This window comes from Arvicanthis niloticus, chromosome 13 (genome assembly GCF_011762505.2).
Source record: "Arvicanthis niloticus isolate mArvNil1 chromosome 13, mArvNil1.pat.X, whole genome shotgun sequence".
In the NCBI taxonomy this organism is placed as follows: Eukaryota; Metazoa; Chordata; class Mammalia; order Rodentia; family Muridae; genus Arvicanthis; species Arvicanthis niloticus.
Window position 1 is genome coordinate 69,327,332 of NC_047670.1, and position 27,976 is coordinate 69,355,307.

The window sequence follows — 27,976 nt, forward strand, 5'->3', positions numbered from 1 at the left end:
AAAAATCTCACTCTTGTACACATATGCACATGCATGCACATGTGTGCAAACATGTGCGTGTGTGTGCACGTGCGCACACACACACACACACACACACACACACACACTCTTACTCATACTTATAGAGGACATTCATGACAGAAATATAGCCACAGAAATAACAACAACAAACCATTACTGTAGGGATATTATTTTTGCTCTACATTCCCCCTGAATTCTCCATGACAATTTAAACATTTTAAAGTAGAAAGCACATTTTGAAAAAGTTCTTCCATATTTCAGAATAAGGACAGAACAAAGGTGTTATGCTGGACTCTGAGGATAGCTATAGGATTGCAGTCCAATGAGATATGCTGTTAGCCATAGAGCAAATCCAGGCAGTGCCTCATATCTTGGGGCCATTTCACATTAACTGTGTGAGTGATTTATGTCTCCAGTTTTACTACAGAAAAAAAAAACTAGTTAGTGGAATTTGTCATTATCTTCAGTTTTGTAAAAAATTTGCATTTTAAATACATACATGCACATATATGTATAAACACATATATGTATATGTTAAATAGAAACATGTAGCTATATATGCATACATAAATATTTAAATTTATATACTAAATTTATATAGAGACTATATATAAATAATTTTCTTGTATTTTGGTTTTATTTTATTTGCTTTAAAATTTTAGCCTAAACTAGTAAATTGAAACTCTTTTGTCAGTTATATGGAATACCATTATTATACTTGAACTACTCAGTGTATTTAATGTAGACCCAAAATGTCATATTTTAACCTTTTAAATAAGAGGAAAGGAAAACTATGCACTCACATGTTTCAACAAAGTTAAATCCCACTTTTGGTCTCTGCTGGTTTATTCTACATCAGTATCACAAGATGAAATGGCAAAGACTACTTGGATGTTTCCTCAGAGTTTCAATTTGAATGTGTACAGTATATAGAATTTTACTGCCTTAAATTGCTATGCATTCTTGGGTTTTATGTCAAATGTAACATGTGGTAGGAATGTAATGTATTCAAATTTAGCATGATGTCAAAATACCCTCCCCAAGTATAGATAGTAATATTACATAATGTGAGCATAGTTTTTAACCTGATTTGTTTCTGTGAATACCAGTATTTGAAATAATTATTATTCATATTTTAAAAGGTCATTGTTTTAGAGCGTCTAATACATCATTGTTTCTACAGGTTGCTGACTTAACTGTCCCAATGCTGCTAACCATGTTTGGCTTTAATCCTTTAAAAAAGAAATTACAATTCAGCCATCAGCTTCACAGGCTGCCTAGTGCTGTGCATGGCATGTTCTTTCTCCCAGGTTCATGATAGGTTCTTACTGTCCCAGACAAGTAACCTCAGTAACACTTTCCTACAAAAAGGAAGAGAGGGTTTATGTGTTATTTATATGTAACAACTGTGACGGCTATTCTTAGCTGTCTGACTACATCTTAAATGGCTGGGACACCTGTGAGAGATCTTTTCTTAATTGAGTCATTTGAGGGGGACCATATGCCTTTAATCCTGATCTTTAGAGGTAGAAAATCTACCTTTAATCTGTACCAGACTTTCTGCTGCTGGAAGCCTATAGAGAGGACATGAAAGAAGGAAGCTTGCTGTCTTTGCCCGCTTGCTCTTTCTCTAAGTCTCTCTCTGGCAAACCCATTCCCAGGCAATAGTCTACTTTGAGATTCTGGCATATATTGAAGACCAACTAAGAAATCCAGCATGAATAACTGCTGTATTCTTGGACCTTTCATTGGTAGATAGGCATGTTTGGACACAGCCTCTAAGCCAGTCTAATAAATCCGCGCGCGCGTGCGCGCGTGTGTGTGTGTGTATGTGTGTGTGTGTGTAGAATATCTATATTCTATAAATTCTGTTCCTCTAGGAAACTCTGACTAATATAACATTTATACACATATCAATTAATAAACTCTTAGATCACAGAGGAAACTATATCACAGAGGCAAAGAACAGAGTGACTAGGCAGTGGTGCACCCATGTGGGGAGGTTTTCTCTTATGGTGGCCTCAAGTGCTGATGCTCTAGGACCAATGTCTTGCCCTTGAGCTGACCCATTCGTAATGCACATTTACTCGGCCCTGATTCCTTCCTTTGCTCCTGCACTATCTCAGCTCTGTATGTTGATTGCTGTTCTGAGCTTGAAGCTCTGTCCTGGGCCCAGTCTCAGCCCAGTACCTTCTCTTTGTAGCTCTTTCCAGTAGTTGCAGACACTGCCTAGCCTGTCCTTGACTCCCTGCTAGGATTGTATCCCCAAAGGAGCAATAACTTAGAATTATATTTGCTAGTAACATCAGGTTTAGAATTTTTTCTCTATAAAGATTCTATCATGGCCAGAATTTCCATTGATATTGGAGCAAATTATATTACATATTTCATTGTAAACTACTGTCCTGGGCACCCTAAAATTAAATCAGTGACTCCCAACTAGGTCCTGCTGAATACTGTCATTTCTAGCTCTACACCCTGAAACAGAATATCATGAAGGAGGATTTTATTGAACATTTTCTTTATAGAATAATAAGATATGTAATTTCCATGAGAAAACCCCATACTTATCATTTAAATAAAGTATATCTAGTACACATTTCTATTTGGAGCTCGAGCTGGAATTTTTTTTCTGCCGTAATCTTTTGGATGTTATTGTTGTAAGACATAGTTTTGTTAATTTTTAATCTCTTTTAGAATAATCATGATCTTATTTATTTAAAACAAACCGATTAGGGACAGTGGGAATTATTAATAATTATTACCTTTTTGAAAAGATTGAACATGGTATCATATTTTGTGTTAGAATGTTAATTACCATTTCTAGTAATATCTTTATTGTAGCTTAGCTTTTAATTTATTTCCACAGGTACTGTGCATTTTGAGTAGGCAAAATGTAACCATTTATGAGCAAAGTACATTTATGGCATGATTTTTTATATTTTTCATTATGTGCATGCATGTGTGTGCATGCATGCATGTATACATGCATGTGTACATGTATGTATATACATGTATGTTGATGTATTTGTGTACTTGTGTGTACAAGCCTGTGCGTGTTTGCATATGCCTGTGTATGTGTGTGCATGCATGTATGTATGTGTGCATGTGTGTATGTGCATGTGTATATGTGTGTGCATATGTGTTTGTGCATGCATGTGTGCATGTGTGTGTGTAGGCATATGTGTGTATGTGGATGGATGTCTGAGTCCATGTGTGTGTGTGCATGTGTGTATGTTCATGTGTGTGCATGGATGTGTGTGTGCATGCATGTATGTGCATGTATATGTGTGTGCACATGTATATGTGCATGTGTGTGTACATGTGTGTGTGCATATGTGTATGTGTGTGTATGTTGTGTGTATGTGAGTAAACCCCTGTTATTTGCTCTTGCCATGTTTGAGACAAGTCTCTTGTTCAGTGCTGTGTCTGCCAGGCTGCATGATCTTTGAGCATCTGGAGATTCTCCTGTCTCTGTCTCTCATCTTCCATTAGAAATTCTAGGAGTAGACAAATGATATTGTAAAGGTTCTGGGCATTCTAACTCTGGTCATATGTTGCATAGCAAGTATGTTACCACTGAACCATCTCAGTCTTGTGACATCCATTTTACACTTGTCTACATAAAGCCTCCCAGAGCTTGTAGCAGTTTCCCACCCCTTCAGCATGTTTTCAAATTTTTGTGTTCATGTTTTCCCCTTGGCATTAGTTCTTGTCATCATCAACTATACTGCCTATAATGTATGAATAGGCAAACACTTTGTAATGCCTGCTCTGTTTCTTTCAAGAGTTCTGAAAAGGGTAGTTCCTATCGCCGATTCATTTATACAGTTATTTTCTTCTTCCCTCATGGCATATGGTGTGTATTCTAGAGTTATATTTTTAACATTAAGGCATCACTAGGGAAAAAAGATTAGAGTGTTTTGACATTTCCTTTATTTAAACTCTTACAGGAGAAAAATCAACCTTGTTAGACGAAAGATTCTATATTTATTTAATGTCTTTGAAGAAACATTAAAGATGGGTTCAAAACATTTGTAATTACACTGTACCTTGGAAAGCTCCTCACAGTTAAGAGACATTGTTTCTTTAAAGCTGCTCAGTTAGAAGATACATTTCCTTGAGGCTCCTATACAGACATTGTCCACAAGCTGCTGGGATAGTAAGGCGAATACTGAGATAGCCAGCAGACTTCTTCAGATTTTACACTGATTGGCATTTCTTTGCGTAGGAACCTCTTTCTGCACATAAGCACTGAGTCCTTCACATGTGTCCCAGCTGATACATGCAGTGTGTAAGGCACACTGCCCACAGTCTAAGAGTGTGTAAGGCACACTGCCCACAGTCTGAGAGTGTGTAAGGCACACTGCCCACAGTCTAAGAGTGTGTAAGGCACACTGCCCACAGTCTGAGAGTGTGTAAGGCACACTGCCCACAGTCTGAGAGTGTGTAAGGCACACTGCCCACAGTCTGAGAGTGTGTAAGGCACACTGCCCACAGTCTGAGAGTGTGTAAGGCACACTGCCCACAGTCTGAGAGTGTGTAAGGCACACTGCCCACAGTCTGAGAGTGTGTAAGGCACACTGCCCACAGTCTGAGAGTGTGTAAGGCACACTGCCCACAGTCTGAGAGTGTGTAAGGCACACTGCCCACAGTCTAAGGTCAATGGAAAATACCAACAGTGGAAAACAAGTTCACGAACCTATACTGGTTATTCATTATAAAGATAAAAATTTCAATATATTGTAATAAATAAACATTGCTAGAATTAATGCCACGTTTTCTTTTTCACTTGAAAATATAAGACTTTGGGGAAATTAAGTTTTATATATAAGGCTCAAGTTTTTGTATAAACATCTTTGTTTTCCAGGTCAGCCATCTTGTTTATTTTGTGGCCTTCCCAGATCTTTGCAGACCCTTATCCCCTCCCCCATCTTTCACCCCTTCCCTCCTCTTCTCTCCTCTCGTTTCCTTCCATATTATTTTCTTTTCTTCTCATTTGTTCTTTTCATTTCAGTTTTGGGATTAGTTGTTTTCTTGTGCTTTTGGGATGGGATCTCACTGTGTAGCCCAGGCTAACCTTGAACTTGGAATCTTCCAGATTTTAGCTCTATGGTGTTGAGATGGCAGGTGTATGCCCTGCTTGAGGGTTTTTGTTTGTTTGTTTTTTGTTCTTTCTCAGATGTCTATGAAACAGGCGAACTTTATTACTTCTGTGTGTGTATGTGCGCATGCACGTCTGCATGAGTTTATGTGGATCCTATGTGTGTAGGAGCCCATGGAAGCCAGAAGTTGGGGTAAAACTAATGTAGTTCTGGGTGCTATAAAAGCAGCATGCACTTTGAACCTCTGAGCTACTTCCCTAGGCACCTGAGTTTTATTTTAATATGAAGTAGAATTTCTTATTCTTATTTATTTATTTATTTATTTATACATCTTGACCACAATTTGCCTTCCTTTCTCTCCTCTCAGTCCCTTTCCTTCTCCCCTCACCCAATACCCTCCTCTTCTGTTCCTCTTCAGAGAGGACAGGCCTCCACACATATCAATCAGACATGACATATCCAGTCGCAGTAAGACTAGGCACTTCCTTTACTTTTAAGGCTAGACTAGGAAATTGAGGGGGAGGAAAGGGTCCCAAAGGCAGGCAAGAGTGTCAGAGGTAGCCCCTGCTCCCACTGTTAGGAGTCTCATGAAAAGATCAAGCTATATGACTATGACATATGTGCAGCAGACTGAGGTCAGGCCCATGCAGGCTCCCTGGTCGGCATTTCAGTTTGTCTGAGCCCCCTCTGAGCCCAGGTCAGTGATTCTGGGGGTTTTCTTGTGGTGTCTTTGACCCCTCTGGTTCCTACAATCCTTCCTCCCACTCTTTCTTCAGATTCCTCAATCTCAGGCTAAGGTTGACTGTGGGTCTTTGCATCTGTTACCATCTGTGGCTTGGTGAAGACTCTCTGATGACAACTGGGCGAGGCGCCAGTCTATGAGTATATATAGCAGAATATCATTAGAAATCATTTCATTGGTTTTTCTTTTGCCAGTTGTGTTTGGTTCTAGTCTAGGTCTCTGGACTATGCAGCCTCTTAAGTTTTATATTGTTATAGCACTAGTCAGCACTAATCCTTCAGCATAAATCCCTACTATGTATTGAGAATATTGTATACATGGTCTCACTTTTTATTCAACATACCACATTTTCATATAGTTTACATAATCTCTGTTATAAGATAAAGAAACTTAGCCTAGGTTGCTCAGATTTTTCAATGTGCTGGCTATGTACCTGAGGCAGGATCCGAACCACTGTAAGTCTGCATGGCCCCTTCACCTCTCATTGTACACCTACCATTCAGGCATTCTGGGAAATCTGTTAAGGTATTGACTATTTCAATGACTACCTGAAGTCTACTGATGTTTTATAGTGATGGTGGTTATCATATATGATTGTTGCTGAAAGCAACACAGACTTCTCCAGCCTTAAGTAAAATTACTGTGTAATCATTCTGTATGCTTCAAGGGATCACGCATCTTTAGAGATTGTCCCTTATTCAAATATTCCTCTGCACACAGTTACCAATACAGTGACTAAATAGAAGTGCCCATATTAGAAACTAACACTATCAATTGTGTAGTGTGTGTGTGTGTGTGTGTGTGTGTGTGTGTTTGAATGGAAACCAGAGATTGATGTTGAGTGTGCCCTCCAATTTTATGTTTTGAGATTGTTTCTCTCACTGAACCTGGAGCTCGTATATTCTTGATTTGGTTAGGCTTATTGGCCAATGAGCTCCAGGGATCAGCTGGTTTCTGCCCCCTCTCCTGTGCTCAGGTCCCAGATGTACACCATAAGGCCTGGCTTTTATTTGGTTGCTGGGGATAGACCCACACTCATGTTTTACTGATGCACTTTGCTCAATGAGACATTTCAGTCCCAGCAACTTTTGTATTAAAATTATTTTGGGGCATATAAGGGCAGTTTTTAGAATAAAGTTAGTAAATACTGGTTTAGAAAAACGACACTATGAGTTCTCCTCTAGAGTGCTAATCTATACATGGCTAGTTGGACAGCTTTACAGCATCAAGCATGAGTTCTCTCCTATTGAGCAGGCCTTAAGTCCAGGTGAAGCTCTCACTCCTAGTCAAAAAAAAAAAAAAAATCATCGTGGTTGTCGTTGTCATCATCATCATCTCTTCCCCTTCTTCTCTTATTGTCGTTGTCATTGGTATCCTCTTCCTCCTTCTCCTCTTCCTCCTTCATTCTTCCTTCTAGACCAAGGCTCCATAAAGATCCATAAGTGGTCAAAATAGAGAGAGGGACTCTGGGGTACCCAGCTGGTACATTTATAACACAACTCCTAGCCAAAGAATCAGGTAACATCATGGAAAAGATAGGTAGAAAGACTGTAAGAGCCAGAGGACTGGGGCACTATCAGGTGATGTCTTTCAGATAGGGATCCTGCACTCATGAAATCTCAATAGTACTGTTGTTTAAATGTTGCCTGTGTAATGACAATACCAGTTGACACGCCAATGAGGAAAGCAGAAACCACACAAAACCCCTCCTGCAGATGAGTTAAAGGCATATTAATGGCTTCTGAGAGAGGATTGATCTGTCTTCTCCAGGGATGAGCTCCCTATAGGTTAGATAGGTTATCTCGTCCTAACTGGGCCATCGCTAAACATATGCACATTAGAGCAGCACTTCATGGGTTCAGTAGGGGTGTGTGTGTGTGTGTGTGTGTGTGTGTGTGTGTGAATGTGTGTGTGTTGAGAGAGAGAAAGAGAGAAAAGGAGGGAGAGAGAGAGAGAGAGAGAGAGAGAGAGAGAGAGAGAGAGAGAGACACCAGGAGGATTTTCATATAAGAGTACCATATTTTCCATCATGTTCTCCACCCTCTCCTCCCTCCTGTGTTTCATCTCCTCAAATTTAAATCTTCTTATTAATTGAAAAAAGAAAAAGAAAGTAAACTAATGTTCAAACAGTGGGTTAGAATTTACCACTTGTGCAGTGTGCACAAATCTACTTGGAGTAGCTTTTCAGCCATTTTGGTGATCGAGATTAGCCTTGAGAATTTGCATTTCGGACAACATGAAGGTGAAAGGGAAAGAGAGAGGCATCTTTTCATGGACAGGGAATCTTGCTTTTGCTTTCAATTATCCTCTAGCCCTCCAGCTCGTTTCACTCCTTCCTGGTTCTGCAGATGAGAAAAACCATCGTGGATTTTCGGTTTCAGCAGCCAGAGAAGCAACCATCTGTTAAACATCTTAACCAAATTCCATAGAGAAAAAGCAAGAGACTGTTCAGACCTGGATCTGCCTCAACCACTAATCTTTCTATATCCCACTGGATGCGGAATGTGAAATAATATGTAAACACTCCAAATCTGAAGTTGAGGCCTTTATGAAACCCAAAGATTTTGGTATAATAGATAAAAAGTTCTATGATATTATTAAATAATTGGGTCTATTTGGTAGAGCATCTGTGTAGGCTTAGGCTTTTCAAAGCCTACTTTATTTGGGGCTCTTTAACACGTCAGTCTCCCTTCTAGCCCACCAAGCAAAGGTAAGGAAGAGAGATGGGGTTGTGGACCAGTATAGAAGTAGTTCCTTGAATGATTCCAGTCTTCATTGTCAGGACATCAACAGTCCAGTCCAATAGCAAACACCAAACACAAATCAATAGTAGTAGCTTGATCCAGTGGAAACCCCGAGGCTTGAGTCAAATTGGCATGAGCCTGTGGAAACTACAAGAAGCAGCCAGAATACCACAAGAAGTTCTTTGGCGCATTTCTCTCTATGCAGTCATGACAACTGAAGATCAGTGAAGACCAATGGAGTGTTGCAATTGCAAGGCAAGGCAAGAGCATTGCTTTCTGTTTATTGGGTTCCATTTATATTCTTTCCAAACATCATGAGCTCTCAAGGGTATGCTCCAGCAAAACTCAGATGCCCTCTCACATGTCTGCTTCAACAAAACATCCTCTCAGAAGACAAACATTACACAGCACACCTGAGTCAACAAAGAAACCAGAAATTCCCACTTTACATTTGCTTGAAGGATTATAGTCATGTTTAAAAGTAAAGGCTATGGAAACAGTCTTATTTCAATATTAGGAAGCTACACAGACTGTCCCGTGGTCTTCCATTGCTGGTGCTGTTATGGCATTGTACTGGCCAAGAGCTGTTGCAATTCTCCTGGCCTAGTGGAAGATGGAGAGGAGGAGTCTGACCAGCTTACATGGTGGTGTTTTAGCACCTTTGGAATGGAGCACTGAAAAGCAGCCACATCAGAGACAATCAGGAACCCCTCTGTGTGGAGTCTCCACTGAACTTTTCTCTACCTCTTGTCCTGAACCATTCTTCTTGTAGCTCCCTGTTGACTTGGGAATGAGTTATAAGAACCCATGTTCAAAGTCAGAAAAATCACCTTCATGAAATAAAAGGTAAACAGACAGTGTTCCTACAAGTTGAAGGAAATCCGTGGGGGCTTTTACACACAAAAAAAACCAAAAGACAACAACAAAACCCCATGACAATTAACATAGGAGTGAACTAGCATCTCCAGAGTTTTTTCCTTAAGACTTTTCTGTAAAAGTTAAATTCTGACTCAAAATTAAAGAAAGGGGGGTTAAAAGGCAGCATGTACACTCAACATGTTAAAATTTGTATGGCATCACAAAGCCTTTAAATGATAGACATACAATGGAATGGGATGCATGCATGTGTTCCACAGTATCTAGAAATGAACGTCCATAGAGTGGGCATCCATAAGGTCCATAGAGTGGGATCCATAACGTTCATAGAGTGGGATCCATAATGTCCATAGAGTGGGATCCATAACGTTCATAGAGTGGGCATCCATAACGTCCATAGAGTGGGATCCATAACGTCCATAGAGTGGGCATCCATACACATGTACCTGTTTGTTTCTGGAAAGTTTATAATACAGTGACAGAAAGGAGACCTCACTCATCTGGAATCTGGAAATGGAAACAGAATTCTGACAAACTCAGGGCACCTTGCTTGTGGAGTTGTTCATTCTTATTTCCTCCACAAGCCCACATGTTGATGATGCTAAGGGATGTGGTCTGTCGAAAGCACAGAAGTTGTCACCAGATGTACTATGTTGGCCTCTACAGTGAAAACTGTATGATTGGGCTTTATGTTTTATAGACATGTATAACATTGACATTAATGTAATATGATGCTATTTTCATTGTGGAAGATTGCTTTTTAATGTTGCTGCCTTAGTGAATGGACAGTTAGTATAAGAATGGATCTAGGTGAGAGGTTCTGTGAGCCTGTGTGTGTTTGTGTGTGTATGTGTGTGTGTGTGTAACATATGTGAGTGTGTGCACATGTGTGCCAAAGGTCAGTGTTATGTACCTTCCTCAGTAGTGTTCCACTGTAGATTTGGGGGTAGTGTCTGTCTCTCATGAACTTGGAGTTTGTCAGTTCAGCCAGCTGGCTATTTGCTGAACACTGCAGATCTTTTATTTCTCTTTAGAGAGGACTTTCTTTATAAGGGACTTAGGTCACCTATTTTTTTTTTCTGATTTTTGTTCAGTTTACTTTTTTAAATCAATGTTTTGTGTCACCCTGGATGGTAATTCAGATGCCAGTTGCAGTATGCTCTGTCATCTGCTTTAAAAAATTATCTATTGATTATGTTAATGGGTGTCTTGCCTATAGGTTTGTCTGTGTGCCATATGCCTGCAGTGCTGGTAAAGGTCATGAGTACATTGGATCCCTTAGTGCTGTTCTAGATGGTCCAGAGCCATTATGCCAGTGCTAGCAGCTGAGCATAGGTCCTCTGTAGGAGCAGCCTGGGCTCCTGCTGCTGAGCCGCGTCTTCAGCTCCTCACTGTTTCCTTTTGTGATAATTAGTCATGCTTTCCTCCATGTCCAATGCTTATGTCTCAGAACAGGCTGCTGTAGTGTTTCTCTTCTCATAGCTCTTGTCTATGGTTTCCTTTTGTGGTGCTGGGGATGACGCTGGGGGCCTTAGGTATGGGAGATAGGCACCTTACCACAGGAGCCACATGCCTATTACCCTATCCCTGTTTCTGAGGTTACCAGAGCCAGTGCTTCTGAAAAGAGGGTGGCACTTAAGGGTGATGATGTGGAAACGCTCCTTGCAGATCCCTCATAGGTGGATGTGCTTGGCGAGGAACTGTAGTGGAGAAGTAAGGAAAGCAACAGTAATTGCTTACTCACTGAGAAGGTGGTTAGGCAATAACGTACGCCTTTGCTACTTAGATGGTATATGAATCCAAAGGACAAAGCTGCTCCCAACCACAAAATGCACAACACAGATACCACCAAACTGACAGAAAACAGATAACAATGCTAACTGTGACAATTTGCCAAATTACGTCAAAGGGATCTAAAATAATTAGTAAAGGTACCCAGCAGATGTGACAGACAGCCTGTTAACATGTACCGAAGAATTTGAGCTTCTTTTAATAAATGCTATTTTAAACCACACAACCCTACAACTCATGTGCAGATAAAATATGTTGCTTCAGAAATGACATAACCGGGGTTAGAAACTATAAAAGCTGTTTTCTAGGGATGGAAGGTGGGGGTGGGGATCAACTTGTAAATACAGCTTGTCAAGAGGTGAGATGGGATGACCTGAGAAAGAGTGCTTAGGGGTTTTCTTTTACAAGGAAGTTTAGAGACCTCATTACTGAAGTGTAAACTAAGCACTGTATCGCAGCAAGGCAGCTCAGAAATGATGGGCAACAGGTAATCCAAAGTCCACACAGTAGGGTGTAGGCTTATTTTTTTTTAAAAAAAAAAAAACCTACTTTTAATAAGGGTTCTCACATACTTCAACCCCCTTGTAGCTCACCATCCAAAGATAGGGGAGAAAAGATGGTACATAGGACGAGGGGATGTGGACCTGTTTAGAAGTAGTTCTTTGGGGGTGATTCCAATCTCTGTTGTCAGGACACCAGCCATCCAATTCAGTAGGGTCAGGATAACAAACACATCAGCAGCGATAGTGCGATCCAGCAATAACAGCCAGGCCCCTCTCAAGGAAGTAAAGATCAGAAAAGATGCAAGACCAAGGAAGCAATCACTGTCCCAATCACTGTCCGTGAGTCCTATTTATACCCTCTCCAAACATCCCATGGATGACCCATGTTCTCCCATGGATTTTGCCTTAGCAAGCCACCTCATGAGTCTGTCTTAGCAAAACACTGCTTGTCTGTATCACCCGACATATCCAGAAACTTCCACTTCAGCAAGGTGCAGCTCAGTATGATCTAGGACAAAGGGCAAGAAGCAAGAAGTACACCAAGAGGGTTTATCATCTTCTCCCGTGGAGCTGAGGTAGAGTGGGCTCTGTTTCAAGTAAGAAACAAAGCTTGTTTTGAGTTGAAATGTCCTTTTGGCTGCTTCATGGGATATTTGTTATAGGAGGGAGGAATCCAAGTGGTTATTCCATTTGTGTGAGTATCAGTGACCCAGGTAAGGGACAGGAGAGAATAGCTTAGATTTCGTATATGTACTGCAGATAGAGACAGTGAATCAATTCAGCAAGTGGGGATGATTTTCCCTAAACGTTATTCTTCTATTGGGGGGAGATTGTTATAGCATACAATTAACTATTTTTCAGTACATGGTACTTGAACAGCATTTAGTACATTCATAAGACCAGGAAACCCCAGTCTCTACCACTTTCTAAGACATTATCATCCTAGAGAGTGGTCGGGAAATGTCTCCATTCACACCTGGGTCTGACAGCCATCATCAGTCTGTGTTCTCTGTGTGTGTCTTTACCAAATCTCCATATGCTCATTAGTGATAAGACACACTGTAGTCTTTCATGGTTAGTTTCTTTTACTTAGCAGATGCCTTCAAAATTTTCCCATGGGGAATGGTTTCCAACAACCCTTTTTCATTCACAATAAACATTGCATTATAGTCCCTCCTTTGTCAATTGATTGATATTTGAGCTATTCCTATTTTTTTGAAGAACATAATTACTTTTATGTCCTTAATGATGTAAAATGTACACATTGACCTAACTGGATACATATTCACATATAATTTTTTCCCATATCTACAACTCAAAGGATGGGATATGACCACAATCATTACATGAAGATTATAATAATATATCCAAAGTTTATTCCAATCTATTTCTTCTTTTATACTCAAAATCATGTTTGGATGCTTTGGTTATTTTGAGGAGATAAATTCACAGAAATCTGTGCCCAAGTTCAGTCCAACTTTCGGCCAGTCAGGTTTGGCATTGGGCAGCTCCTGGAAATAGAACTTTGAACTTTTGTTTCAGGACTGCTCAAGACCTGGGCAGGAGCCAGCAGCTGAGAAGGAACACAGTAGTGCAGATGCCCCCATCTTGTCTTCTCTATAGGATCAGCCTCTTTTCTGAGTGGTTTCTGTTTTTAAGGCTAATAAATATTGCTACTATTTACATTCATGCAAACGCTTTTCTGTGGCCAAATGTTTTTATTTCTTTGGAAACAAAATAGCTGGAAATAGAACCCAATAGTAACGTGAACACACAGAACAGCTTTTACCTCAAAGGAAGTAACTCTGCTTATTCTGGAGCCAAACTGTTACCACAGACCACGAGTAAAGAATTATATTACCCCTAGATTCCATGTTCCAAGATGGTAACAATTTTATGAAGTTTTTATAGTGACAGATGAAGAAAGTAATGCATCAAGACTTTTTGCAAACCCATTAAGGCAAGCATGGGAGTAGACAGGTTACAGATTGGTGGATTTATCTCTGCTAAGGCCTCAGATCCTGTGTGAGTACTACTGACTTTTGCTTTGGTCTAATTCTAGGTTTTAATATCTTATTTAGTGAAAAGATTTTTTAAAACCCAATCTAGTTTTATTTTTGTAATGAAATACTTGTGTTAACATTCCTAAGAGAAGATCAATACTTAATGAAACTTTTTTTGTTGTAAGCGGATAATTAGGCATTAGAAAATGCTTTTGTTAACAAGCATTTGCTTTCAATTGGGTTCATTAGGCAACCAAAGCAGGGTAAATTTTTGGGCATTTTTTCCCTATTGATCTAACTGCATGCTTACTGATTATAGAGGAAGGGAAAACCACAAGGAGAGTTCTTTGTAATCTTTGAAATGGTGAGTGAGCCTTGCATCCAAACTAAGGCAAGTATCCAAAACCCAACTGCAGGGGGGTTCCTTTGGATGATCTCAAAGAGTCAGAATGAGATACTTAGCAATGATTCAAAATCTTAAAAAAAAAAAAAAAAAAAACCCTTTTCATTGGCTCTTTGTGAATTTCATATCATGTACCTCAATCCCATTCATATCCCCTTCCTCCCATACCTGCCCTCCATCTTTGCAACCTCCTCCACAACAGAGAAAAAAACATCTTGTTGTGGAACTGTAGTGTGTCACAGTGTGTCCCATGGGTTCCCCTTTGTTCACCCTCCTTTCCTTGTAAATATTTATTGCAATGAATCATTGGTCTGGTACAAGGCCTCTGGCTTTAGCTGTGCTAACAATGCTAGAACCACATTGTCACTCCTCTTGGGTAGCCTGTTGTTGCCTGTGTCATGGAGATCCTGCAGCTTTGGATCTGTAGGACCGGCCCCTTCATGCACTCCAGCAGTTCATCGATAGGGTAGATGACCGGGTGGGTCAACTAAAGCCCTATATCTGAACCTGAGCAGTATCTGAGCTGGTCAGCCTGCCGACTCTCCCATACCCACAGCACTGGGGCAAGCTCTCTTGCCCTGCCATGGCTGGTCCATCCAATGCCACAGCCAGCGAGTGACAGCGTCAGGCCTCCTACGCTCATGGTATCATCAGGGCCAGCTCTACTGTGCTGCCCAGGCAAGGCTCAGGACCTGCTCTCCCAGTGTTGTACCAGTGAGGGGCAGGGCCAGCTCTCCTAATGTTATACCCCCAGGGCCAATTCACCTACATTCCCCACAACCAGGGCCAGCTCTACCTTGTGGCACAGGTGAGATGCAGAGCCTACTTTCCCATGTGTTATAGCCAGTGAGGGACAGGGACAGTTCTCTTACTCTCATGACTCCAGTTTGCCATAGGTGGTGAAGGATGAAGGAAGAGAAGAAGGTCCCCACTACTGTTCAGCAGAAGAAAGGCAGAGCTGCTTTGTAAGCTCACACTCTCAGGCCAGCTCTCTTGCAACCCCCATATCCAGGTCCAGCTCTGCTATGCTGCCCAGGAGAGATTCAGGGCTTGCTCTCCCAAGTTCTGCAGTAGATGAGGGGCAGAGCCCGGCCTCACACTCTGATGACCTCGGAGCCAGGTCTCCTGCCTGCTGTAGGTAGCAAGAGGAAAGAGGGGGTCATTTCTCCTTCTCCCATGTCATCTCCCAGCAGACAAGTGGCAGGGCCAGGTTTCCCTTACTCATGCCCTCTGAACCAGCTCACCTGTCCCTCCACCACCAGGGTCAGCTCTACTGAGCTGCCCAGGTGAGGTGCAAGGCTCACTCTGCAGAGTGCTGGAAGTCGTAAAGGACAGGGCCAGCTCTCCCACAATTCCCAGTTGAAGGGCAGGGCCAGTTCTATACAGCCCCGAGATATCAACATGTTCCCAGGTGGCAGCCCAGATCAGAGACATGCACTTGGCATTTGAATGGTAACAAACCCCTTGCTGCAGGGCCCCTGGACCCAGCTAAGGTCCCTGGTGGCAGCACGGGCCAGGACTCCACCTTGGTCCTAGGTAGAAGCCCAACTACCCACATCAGGCTGTTCCTCACTACCCTTGAGTCTCCAGATCTGCCTCTCTCTCCATTGTGCTCACATCCTTCTGTTTCTCTTTCTCTTCTGTTTCTCTAACACTTCCTTCTCAAAGCACTGGACTGGTGGTCATCTCCAGCTAGCTCCCTGTCCTGGCTCCACTATGCTAGAGTTGTGGTCATCTTGGGCTCCCTCCTTGCCCAGGCTCACCCATGTGACCTCGTGTGAGTCCTCAGATTCACCCTGCCAAGGGCCACACAGTCCCAGATGGGATTTGTCTTGTCTCCACCTAGCTCCCACCTTGGGAGCCATCCAGGCCTGCACAGCGCCAGACTGGTGGGTGTCTCAGGCTAGCTCTCTGTTTGGACCGCCTGATGCTGGATTGGTTGTCATTTCAGGCTTGCTTTATTTCAGGGAATATCAGGCTACTAATTATTCAAATGTTCACAGGTCAGAACATGGAGCATAGGTATAGCCTTTTCTCTCTCCCCACCTACTGAGGCAGGTGTGACAAGGCAGCCACACCTGCAGCGCCTCTAGGGGGCAGTGTGATTCAATGTCTTGACCCAATAGTCTGGTTATGTCCTGCCTTCATTATTTTTACTCTCCTGTGAATACTCCCAAGTGAAAGATCTAGGATCATGAAACAGCTCTATTAGTCTCTCCAGTGTGACCACATGATTAACCATCTTCTCTCTCTTTGTCTCCTACTGTGTGTCTTTAATTGGCATACTAAGACAGTAACCAAGCTTAACTAGTAAGGCTGCTGGAGTTGGGGCTTTCTCCCCCCCCCCCAAAAAAAACTCTTGTTTTACTACTAACTGAAAAGAATTTGAACTTGACTTATCAATTATAGTCAATTACACAAATCCAAAGCAATTCGATATCAAGCAAATGATATAAAAATACAAGCACATGTAAACAATATATATTTACATCAGCAATACATACCTTACAATTAGGCAAAGTGTTCAAGAGCTTTGAAAAGAATTAGTGGGAGCACAGGTTTGGTTACTTAGTTCTTTTTAGGACATAAGCTGACAAAATCCAAACAACAATAAAAACAAAAAGAAAAATGGAAAGAAAAAAGAAGAAACCCCCAAAATATCTACAAGTATATGAAAAACAAACAATAGAATTAGACTGGTGTGTGTGTGTGTGTGTGTGTGTGTGTGTGTGTGTGTGTGTGTGTGTGTGTGTGTTTAATCAGCAGAAGAATGGGGAAATGGCTTATTACATAAAGCAATTGCTGACAAGCCTGAAGACCTGAGTTCGATCCTCGGGACCATATGGAATGAAAGAATGGACAAGCTCTATTTTAGTTGGGTTTTACTGCTGGAGACAGACACCATGACCAAGGCAACTCTTAAAAGGACAACATTTAATTGGGGCTAGCTTACAGGTTCAAAAGTTCAGTCCATTATCATCAAGATAGAAAGCATGGCAGCATCTAGGTAGGCACACTGCAGGAGGAGCTGAGAGCTCTACATCTTCATCTGATATATGCTAGCAGAATACTGGCTTCCAGGTAGCTAGGATGAGGGTCTTAAGCCCACACCAACAGTGACACACCTACTCCAACAAGGCCACACCTGATAATAGTACCACTCCCTGGGCCGAGCATATACAAACTAGCACAGGCTCCCACACAAGTTGTCCTCTGACTTTCAAACATAAACACACACGCACACACCAACATACACATGCATACACACAAACACATATACATACACAGACATACACATATACACACATATATACACACACATACAAACACATACATACACATAAATGCACATACACATATACACATACATTCTTGCATACACATATGTACATACATACCATGGCATATATTTGTAATTGGAAACACATACACTAAATTAATAAAACCTTTAAATTACAGAGAACCACTTAATCAGCAGAGAGGTAGAAGCTATACCATCTGTCTTTCTCAGTGTCACCTTGGGGCAAAGCTTTTTACTCTGTTAATGTATAATAGGTATAAACTGTATTTATTTGTACTTGCTTGTGTAGCTGAACTGAGAAGAAAAGATGTACAGAAAATGAGAACACAACATTATAGCGGCCCCCTTCTCCAAGCATTGTATACTGAGAATACTGAGGAACTATGGTTAAGGTCTCCTTTAATGAAGCTGTAAAATGTGGACCAGAAAATCAGCCCTTTGCATAAGGCTGTCACCTTCAGAGGAATTGAGAGAGCTCAGAACTGCTGCAAGCAGTTCTAGATAGTCTTTAAGATCCTAGGGTAAAACTGAGCATGCTTACTGTGTTTTGAGTCCAGAATTGGTCCTCTGGGAGGGTAGTTTTCCTACTCTGTATCAACCTGTTCTGCATATTCTATAGGAGATGGGATACTGAGTGTTTGACCCTCATGTGTTTCTTCCTGGCTGACCCCATAAAGTTCACTTAACCCAGGAAACCATTTAACCTAGGAATGGGGTTTGGATGAACTTACATTGTTTTTTTTAAATCTTTGTTGCTAGTGGCATCCATCTGACATCCCTGCCAGCAACGTGAAACTTTTACTTCCTTTACATCCCACAGTAATCCTTTTCTGAGGCTTTTATGTTAGATTTCTTGTGAGCGTGATGTTCCCTCCCCTGATGGTTTTGATTTACATTTCATTTATGACTAATACCACCACACACCTTTCCACTTACCTGCTGGCTATTTGCAAACACCAGTTGCTGTGATATTAAAATTCTTCCCTATTTCAAAATTGGATTTAACAAAAAAACCAATTTAAAATTGAATTGCTCCTTTTTGTTTGACTAATAAGAATTCTTTCTATTTTCTGCATACTGAAACTCTCATTTGACAAAGATGGGCAAATGTTTTCTCCCGCCTTGTAAGTTCTAATCTCATTTCCCCTTGCTGTACTTTGAAGCCCTAGACACATAAGGATATCTTTGGAAGCACAAAATTTTAATTTAGATGCAATGCAATATATCTATATTTTCGCTCTCTCTATAGCACTTCTAAGAAGCAGCCGCTGAATTCAAGGTGGCGGGTTCTTTCTCTGAGCATTTCTTCTAAGAGTTTTATCATATTAGGCTTTATGTTTAGATCTTTGATTAATTTTGAATTAATCAACACACACACACACACACACACACACACACAGAATGAGGTCATTTGTGATTCCATTGCTTTGGTTGTCTTTGAAGTTGTACTAACTCAATTCACTGGAAACCACTGTTTTTTCCCCTCACTAAGTGATGTTATCTCTTTCCCAGAAGTCAGTGGGCCAAAGATAGATTGGTTGGTTTCTAGTTTCTCAAATCCATTCACTGAATTCCATATATATATGCATATATATGTATGTGGCATATACATATATAATTTAAATGGACATATTTATTATATTTGCTATATATAATATGTATATATGTATGATATGTACCTATATATAAGCATATATGTATAAATACATATATATTGTATGCATACATATATATTTATATTTATACATCTATTTTTATGCTAAGTATCCCTTCAATTTCCATATTAATTTTAGGAAGCACTTGTCAGTTTCTTCTAATAAGGCATTTGAATAAGGATTATACTAAATAAATATATTAATTTTGGAAATATTTCTACCTTACGTATTAGTTCTTTAATCTATAAACATGGAATATATTTTTGTTTAAGGTCTTCCTTAACTTTTAAAAATTTAATTATTTTTTTTAATTTAATTATTTTAAGTTTTAAGCTGTGAGCCTTGTAACTTTTGTTAAATTTATTTCTAAATGTTTTATTCTCTTTGAAGTGACCACAGCATCTTTCTTAATTACATTCTCAGATTGTTTGCTGTCAAGGTATACAAATTCAATTGACTGGCCTTTATATTGAGACAGGTTCTCAATATATAGTCAATGCTGGCCTCAAACTTTCTATGTAGGTCCAGTTCCCTCACACCTGGGATCCTCCTGCCCCAGCCTCCCTAATTCTGGGGTTATAGTTGAGCGCCACTACATAAGGCCCTGCTTGACTCTCAAAAGGATAACTTTATGAGGCTATATTTAGTGCACATTTACTGGCCATATTTAATGAACACAGCTCGTAGTTGGGAGACCTTTGTACACCCGGAAAAAGCCAACCATGACAGCCTCACTACAAACGGGTCCATCTCCTCCGATGTTTTGCTCCTAACTGCCACCTGTTGGTTTTGAACAGGAAGTACAGGTTATATTAGATACACTCCTTTGTAAGTTGAGTTACATAGTATTGTCATCTGTTATGCAGGTATCCCTTCATCCATGGGTACCACCGACTGCATTAGAGGTGGTGGTGCACATCTCTATGACATGCTAATGACTCTCTCTGGACCTGCATCCCATAGAACCTGACTATATGAGTTTCCTTTTGTTTCTGTTTAATAAAAAATAATTTGTTGAAGTATATCATTGACCAGATTACAAAGACAACGATAATTTTAATTAGAATGGAAATCTTTATAATATGACCTTGCCTCACTGTTTTCTACAATTGAACAGTGAATGATATTCCAATATTGTATGAGTTTTCATTATTTTTTTTTTTTTTGCGAGGTATGTTCTATGAAGTTTTCTTTTCAGATTCTGTGTTTATCAGTCTTTAGTTTTGGTAAGGCCAGCATCATGGAACAAATTTTTCCCCTCTTTCTATTTTGTAAAATATTTGCGCTAGTTTACTGATATCTAATACCACTTCCCTTTTAAAAGATGGTAAAAATTGCAAGTGAAACCAGTGTGTGCAGGGCTTTTCTTGATCAGGAGATTTACCACCACCACCACCACCACCACCACCACCACCATCATCATCATCATCATCATCATCATCAGATTCATTATACAGTAGATTCGGCTTTTATGTCTAATAGGTTGCCTTTCAGTAATATACCATCTAAATTCCCTTTTTGTTTTTTTTAGCATATTTTTAAAAGTTATATTAAAAGGGATTACCATAGAAGTTAACAATTAAAATTATAACTTAAAACACTGATGCTTGGATTAATTCCAATTTAATTGTTTTTTTTTTTCCAAAGAGATGTGTTAATGACGTCCAGTTGTTGACTCTGTATGGATTCTACCTTCCTTTTTGTACCTCCTCTTTCCAGATCATGGTCACCTAGATTTTCATACTTTGCCGTCTTCAGACCTGTAATTTCACACCATATGGTTAAGATTCAGTTCGTACTAATCTCTGAGACGTGAAACGCAGAACCTGAGCTCATCTTCCCCAGGGAACCTGGCAGTCTCTGTGTTTCATTTCTTCCCTAGAATTTCTACCATTCTTTAACTAAAGGAAACTGGACTGCTTCTCTCTCTCTCTCTCTCTCTCTCTCTCTCTCTCTCTCTCTCTCTCTCTCTCTCCCTCCCTCCCTCCCTCCCTCTCTCTCTCTCTGTGTGGTGTGTTTGTGGGTTCCTATTCTGTTCTGTCATACTGTGTGTGCACATCTTCTCTGATGTGTATACCGTTGTGTTTTCTGTGTCTTGATGTTGCGAAGCATGATGGGAGGGAATCAGTTAGTACACCTCTATCACGGAGCATGGTGACAACCTCCTATCTGTATAACCAGTAAGATTTTACAATCAGTTTATATTTATACGGCAATTTGTAAGGATTTTGACCGAGCATGAAGCCGTAGATGATTATGTCAGAACTCACATTTTAGCAACATTGAATTTTCCTGTCCAAGCCAGGCAAGTTTTCCATTTATTTAGGTGCCTTGTTTTTATTAACATAGTTTTATCATTTTCTTCATGAAGGTCTTTTCTAGATCTTGATATGTTAACACCTAAGTGAGAGTATTAATCCTTTCTAGTACTAATTGGAACATTCTTTTTATCATTTTAAATTTTAAACTCAGTCACAACACAAAACCAGAAGAGATGAGGAAGGGATTTGTGGGGGTTTACGAAGGTGGGAGGCAGAAAAGAGACTTGGGGTAACAGCAATCAGAATGCACACATATACATAGAAAATTGTCACTGAACAAACTTAGTAACAAATAACTTATAACAGAAAGCCTTACAAGTTAACCTTCCATTTGACACCTGCATGGAGCTTTATTAGAACAGGTTACATTTCATCTAATGCGTTCTTGGCTTCCATAAGCATTATCCTTATCTTTTGATTTATTTATCAATTAAGTCCCATGGGATACAGATTATTATCTGTCCTGGTATCTTCTTTCAAAGAAGCTGAACATTGTCATAATTCTTAGAACATATGCATGAAAAAAATCAATTACATGTAATATATAGAAAAAGACTATTAAAATTATGTATTTTATACATACATATGTATCATTTTAATTGTCTCTATATAATGTATAGGAAGAAAGAGTAACAGACAGGCAGACATATGGACAGAAACAAACAAAAACGGAGGCGGAAAACATTGAAGTAACAGCTACCCAGTACTCTAAACTCATGCTATCAAGTATTCCAAACTCATGTCAGGTAACAGACAGTTGTAGATATCCATATGTCTGCCACTTTTCTTCAGTACAATTACATTAAAAAAAATTTAACTTAAAAGAAAATTCTCTTTTAATAAATTTATTTGTCCTTTGTTATAATGACTTACTTGGTATTCTTTAGAATTTGAATATATATATATATATATATATATATATATATATATATATATATATTCATTATCTTAGTTAGGGTTTCTATTCCTGTGACAAAATTCAATGACCAAAAGCAACTTGGAGAGGAAAAAGTACATTTCACCTTACAACACTCAGTTCACACTCCATCATCAAGGCTAGACAGGTCAGGAGCTCAAGCAGAGCAGAAATGTGGAGGCAGGAACTGAAGAAGAGGCCATAGAAGCAAGCTGCTTACTTGCTTGCTCAGCCTGCTTTCTTATAGCATCCAGAGACACCAGTCGAGGGTGGCACTGTCCATAATGATCTGAGACTTCTCACATCAATCACTAATTAAGAAAATGCACCACAGGGTTCCCTATAGGCCAATCTAATGGAGACATTTTCTCAACGGATGTTCCCCCTCCCAAATCTCTATAGCTTTTATCAAGTCGACAAAAAACTAGCCAGTGCAATAGCATAGATTACCCATTTCTAATTTTAATGCATATATATGTAATTTCTTGCCTTATTATATATGTAATTCATTCAAAATTATATTTTTCAGATGCATAGATATTGTTGATACACCTGTGGGTTATTTGTTTTTATTTCTGTGTCTCTTTAAATTAATACTATGTATATACATATGTGTATATATACATATGTATGTGTGTATATATATTATAATTACAGATTATATTACATATTATATTATTGTTTCCAAATGTTTGCACTGCTAGGGTGGTAGAGGAGGCTGGGGATATTCTTGTGTGCACACATACATAAGAATTTCTATGTGGACTCTACCTGGAAGTGGCTCCTGGCAGGTGTGCGTCTTCCATTCTCCCACATATTACTGGTCATTTTTCCAAAGTTGTCCTCTCAACATTCAGAGTGCACCGTGCCTCATCAGTATTTATGTTTGTCGGGTTTCCTCATTAGGTCAAATGTATGGGTCTCTGTAGAGATACCTCAGAAAGGACCAAAGCAGAGATATCGTGTGTGAGAGAAATGAAAAGAGAAGCAAGGTGGGAACTAGGCGATGGGCCTACAGGGACGGGGTGGGAACTGAAGGGTGGGCCTTTAGGAACGGGGTGGGAACCAGGGGATGGGCCTATAGGAATGGGGTGGGAATTGAAGGGATGGGTCTGTTTTCACACTCTTCTCCTAGTATTGATGTTTTGATAGTCGATTGAATTCAAGAACAAAATTCCTCGAAGCACAGTAAGTATGGGGAAGATCTCATATTGAAATTGAAGCATCATTTTTCTTTCTTCACTATGTCATCTTTGTCGAATAAAATAACAGCTTATGCCAGTTTACATATCAGCATTGATTGTAAGAGAGTATAGAGGTAGAGTCAGATTTTTCTCCTTGTATACTGTCTGACATTTAAGCCAGGATGTTTTTGAAGTTAGCTGTGCAGTAGTAGTTTTTCTCCTTCATAGTGCACACATGTCTCTGGAGTAGAAAAAAAATATGACCAAAAGGCATAAATTTAAATGCAAATTTTTCCTCTCTAGTGCTACTGTGTAGAGCGACCACTCGGAACTCTTTCAGTACCTGGCTCTTGTCACCTTTATAATCCTAGGATAATTCAATCGGTAGCTATTCTCAACAGTAGTCAGTAGTTGCTCATGAAATTCTCAAAGATACAGACTTACCTTTTATACTATTCTTAATGTTCCTTGAGGCTGTACACCATGATTCCTATTTATTTATTTTTATTTATTTATATTTTTAATAACTTTTGTCAACTTTATATATACATTAATAAATTTTATATTTCTTCAATTGTTTATAGTCTAGTCGTTATACCCCTCCCGGTTCTTCTTCTGACTGTTCCTCATTCCATTCTTCCTTCCCTGTCTCTGAGAGGTTGTGCCCACCCTCTCGCCCCAGCCCCACCAGACCTTCCCACTCCCTGGGGCCTCATGTCTCTCTTGAGGGTTAGGTTTAATCTCTTTTAACAATGGCCCCATGCCTCTCCACATGTTTGTCTTTCTCCATCCTCCAACCATCTACCAGTGATATCATTTGTATACCGTTCCAGTTAATCGTGCATTCTGGCCCTGGACCTGTAATTGCTTTCCATTTTGTCTATCGATTCCGTGGAACATCTGTAAATCTTTTAATGATTTTTAAATTTATGTTGTACCTTTTAATTCAGCTCACTGAAGAATCAGATATGCCGGTCAATCCAATTACAGTGATGGCATTAAATCTTTTCGAGTTGAAAAACAACATACGCAGGGGTGGGTCAGATGGGTTCAGACATGAGCTTGGCTCAGGGGCGGGTCAGATGGACATGGGTTCAGCTCATCAGCCGCTCTCCCAGATTCACAGAGAGGGGCAAAGAGCACCAGCAATCTTACTCACACCATATTCTTCATTACTTCGATGGCCGGGATAAAGGCTGCCTTCCTGAGTCCCTGTGCCGGTCCCTAGGTTTGCTTGATTCTCTTTCCCATGCACCCAAATCGAATCTCTTCAACATGAATCAAAATCTCCATCCACTGCCATCCTCACTTGGGCTTTATCCTAGTAGAAACTAACTTCCCTTCACCGATCTCCGTAATGCCGACTCGGTTGGTCACCACGAGGAAAAAGATTCTTAATTTTAGATTTATATCACAGAAACTGGGATAGAAATATACCACAGAATACTTTTTGAGCTGTTCGTTTTAACTCACCGGGCTTGAATTTTTACTAAGAAGCAATGGTACAAACAAGGTTGGTAGAACAGGTTTAAATGATATGGATCCCCCAACAGGTATATATATGCATTTAGGAATTCAGAAATCATTACTAACATCACAGAGGTCTAGGTCACAGCTGGGCTGAGAAATGACTCATAAGAGGTCTAAGTATAGTGTCTCTTTAGGGTCAGGAGTAACAGCCTAAGTAGAGAACAGAACCTAACAGTGACTTTTATTTTCTGTATACTCTGGTCATGTCACTTAGTGGCAAAGTGTCAGAACTGACTACCGCCTACTCTGTCACTCTCTATCACTCTCTGTCAGCACTTGTCCATCTTGATCTCTGACAGCAAAACAATTTAGAAATAGTCCACACTGTGCCGGCTGCCAGAGGACATCCCATAAGCCAGTTCCCGCTGTTAACTGTGCGATCTAGAATATTTAAAGACTATGTTTTAAGTGTAGTCTCTTCAACATATTAAGAATGCCAAGAGACCTGCATACATTAAATATTTCTACTTATATATTCTACAACCTGTACCTATAGCAACCATTACGTGACATAAAATTAGTATATAATTTTATTTAAGACTACACTAAAATTAAAATCAATTTGGTTTCAAAATTAACATGAGTCCCAACTAGAATTTGGATTCTTTTATTTTCACAGAGTTTGCTCTCTCAACATATGAATAGTTTTTCTCAAGCAGTTGATTCTGGATGATAATCTGAGGCACTGGTGGGTAGAATGAACAGAAGGGAGTGCATATCAATTTTAGGTAGCAATGTAACATGCTTAGAAGTACTATGAAGCCAATAGCCTTTCCTATTAAAATTTAAGATACAGATAATAACTTCTCCCATACATTATTATGTGTTTAAAGAAAAGTAGATTTTTTTTCCAGAGCTAATTCTCATTTTCTAATTTATTCAGAATTTTCTGTGACTAGAAGTTTTTTTTACCAAATTCTGGGTTTAGGTTTCAACACAAATGGCCCATTCTTTTTAGGTGATTCTACATTTGGTCTTGGAAATACTTTGAGTAAGCAGTTACTTTAGCATCTCAGCAATCCTAAATATCTGGAGTTGTATTGTTAACAAATCACCAGAAACTTCCTGTTTTAAAAAGATCCGCCTCAGGCCAGATTTACAATACCAGCTGTATGCATCTTTGGCAGAAACTTCAGATTCCTTACCAAACTCATTTGTGTGAAGTGGACTACAGTACCTTAGGTTTTAGGCTGGAGCTCCTGATTGCTTGCAGTCTGTGTGTAAGTCCTGCTGTGGATTCACAGGTGTTCTCGTAGGTGGGTCCCCCATGTCTTCCTTTCTAGAGTTAGAAAGTTCTTCCCACATTTAGTTATATCCACTCTGCTGCTACAGATGAACAAACTGTCCTTTTAAAAAGTCTATGTGATTGGGTGAGGCCAACCCATGTCATCCCTCCTTTGGCTAATACAAGGTCAAGGTATTAATGATTTTAATTTAATATACAGAAATCCTTTTGCCATATATGACATAATCAAAGGAAAGTTATCTCATGGTACTCATACACTTTACTCAGATTCAAAAAGAAAGTATATAAGGAAATAAAACATGAGAGCTAACCAAGCCTTGTCCCTGTGTGAAGGACTAGGAAACCCGTTGCAAGCAATGTCTGTTTCTGGAGCTACTGTCCTACCAAGTCCCCTTCATATTAGCCTTCTTAAAATACTGTGTGCTGTGATGTCTAAATTGAGCATTCAGTTACACTTACTTTCTGTTCAAGACGAAATTTGTTCTTTGCATGATTAGAATTCACAGGCAGGCATCTCATTTGTGTATGGCTACTGTTATTTTGTTTTCTATCCCTTCTCAGTCTGAATTCCCTCTTGCGTCCTAGAGTGAATTCTTCATGGAAAGCAATTATTTTTGAGTGGGATTTTTACCACTTGTATGGCAATTGTCAGGAATTATTTTCTACAGCATCAGACAAGCCTTTGTTTGACAACTTTCAAGGCTACCTTACATACAGTCTCACTTATAAGTATCCAGCCTGGCTCTGCTCTTCTACACTCCCTGGATGTTGTATCTAGTCTTCTATGTAGTCTATACCCCTGGCTTTTGTATTTGGTTAGATCTACGTATTTAAAATGGAACACTGTAATTCCTATTGATTTCCTCTTTCTATCTGACATCATCTTTTATTTCATAAAGTTTCCTCTTCCAGTAACAGCATAATTCTAGTACCTCCGTGAGACCTTCTGTTATTCCTTATTACAGTCAGGCACATAACAGTTACATCGTACTAATTATGCTGAGCCCTCTTCTAATTATGTTAAAAAGTGCAGGTAGGTTTTTCTGATGATCTTAGCTTGCCAATCACCCTCTCCTTAATAAGGTAACGATCACATTACAATCAAGTTCGATTTTTCTGAGAAATATGTTCCTCCAAAGTGGGAGGACTTGAAGCCTCCGATTTAAATTCAGGAATAAAATGAAAACTTGAAGTATAAAATTTGTTGCCTCCAATATTTGGGAAACACTGATGAAATTCCACTCTTTAGCCCAGTGGTTTTCAACTAGAGGGTTGCAACACCTTTGAGAACTAAATGACTCTTTCATAGGGGTAACCCCAGACCCTGGGAAAACACAGATATTTACATTACAATTCATAACAGTAGCAAATTATAGCCATGAAGTAGCAACAAAAGTAATTTTGTGGTTGGGGTCAGCACAACATGAGGAACTGCATTAAAGGACTGCAGAACTAGGAAGGTCCAGAGCCACTGCTTGAGCCAGTTGGAGCCTAATTGTTTTAAAGTTTATTATCTAAATATTTTACTGCCTCTTATCAGTATAGATCCTGTGATCAATAGCCCAAATTATGCTTACACACACACACACACACACACACACACACACACACACTACACAAATTTATGTAGAGAAT

The 27,976-nt window shown here is 39.7% G+C and overlaps 1 protein-coding gene and 1 non-coding gene across 4 annotated transcripts in view; one reads left to right on the forward strand and one right to left on the reverse strand.

The window, feature by feature from the left end:
* Tmem117 (transmembrane protein 117) overlaps window positions 1-27,976 on the forward strand; it is a 467,221-nt gene that overhangs the window by 350,615 nt on the left and 88,630 nt on the right. The gene's annotated exons all lie outside the window — the stretch shown is intronic.
* On the reverse strand, window positions 16,158-16,288 carry LOC117719423 (small nucleolar RNA SNORA17). Its single transcript, XR_004608158.1, has one exon. It is a non-coding gene; the product is annotated as a small nucleolar RNA SNORA17 (small nucleolar RNA).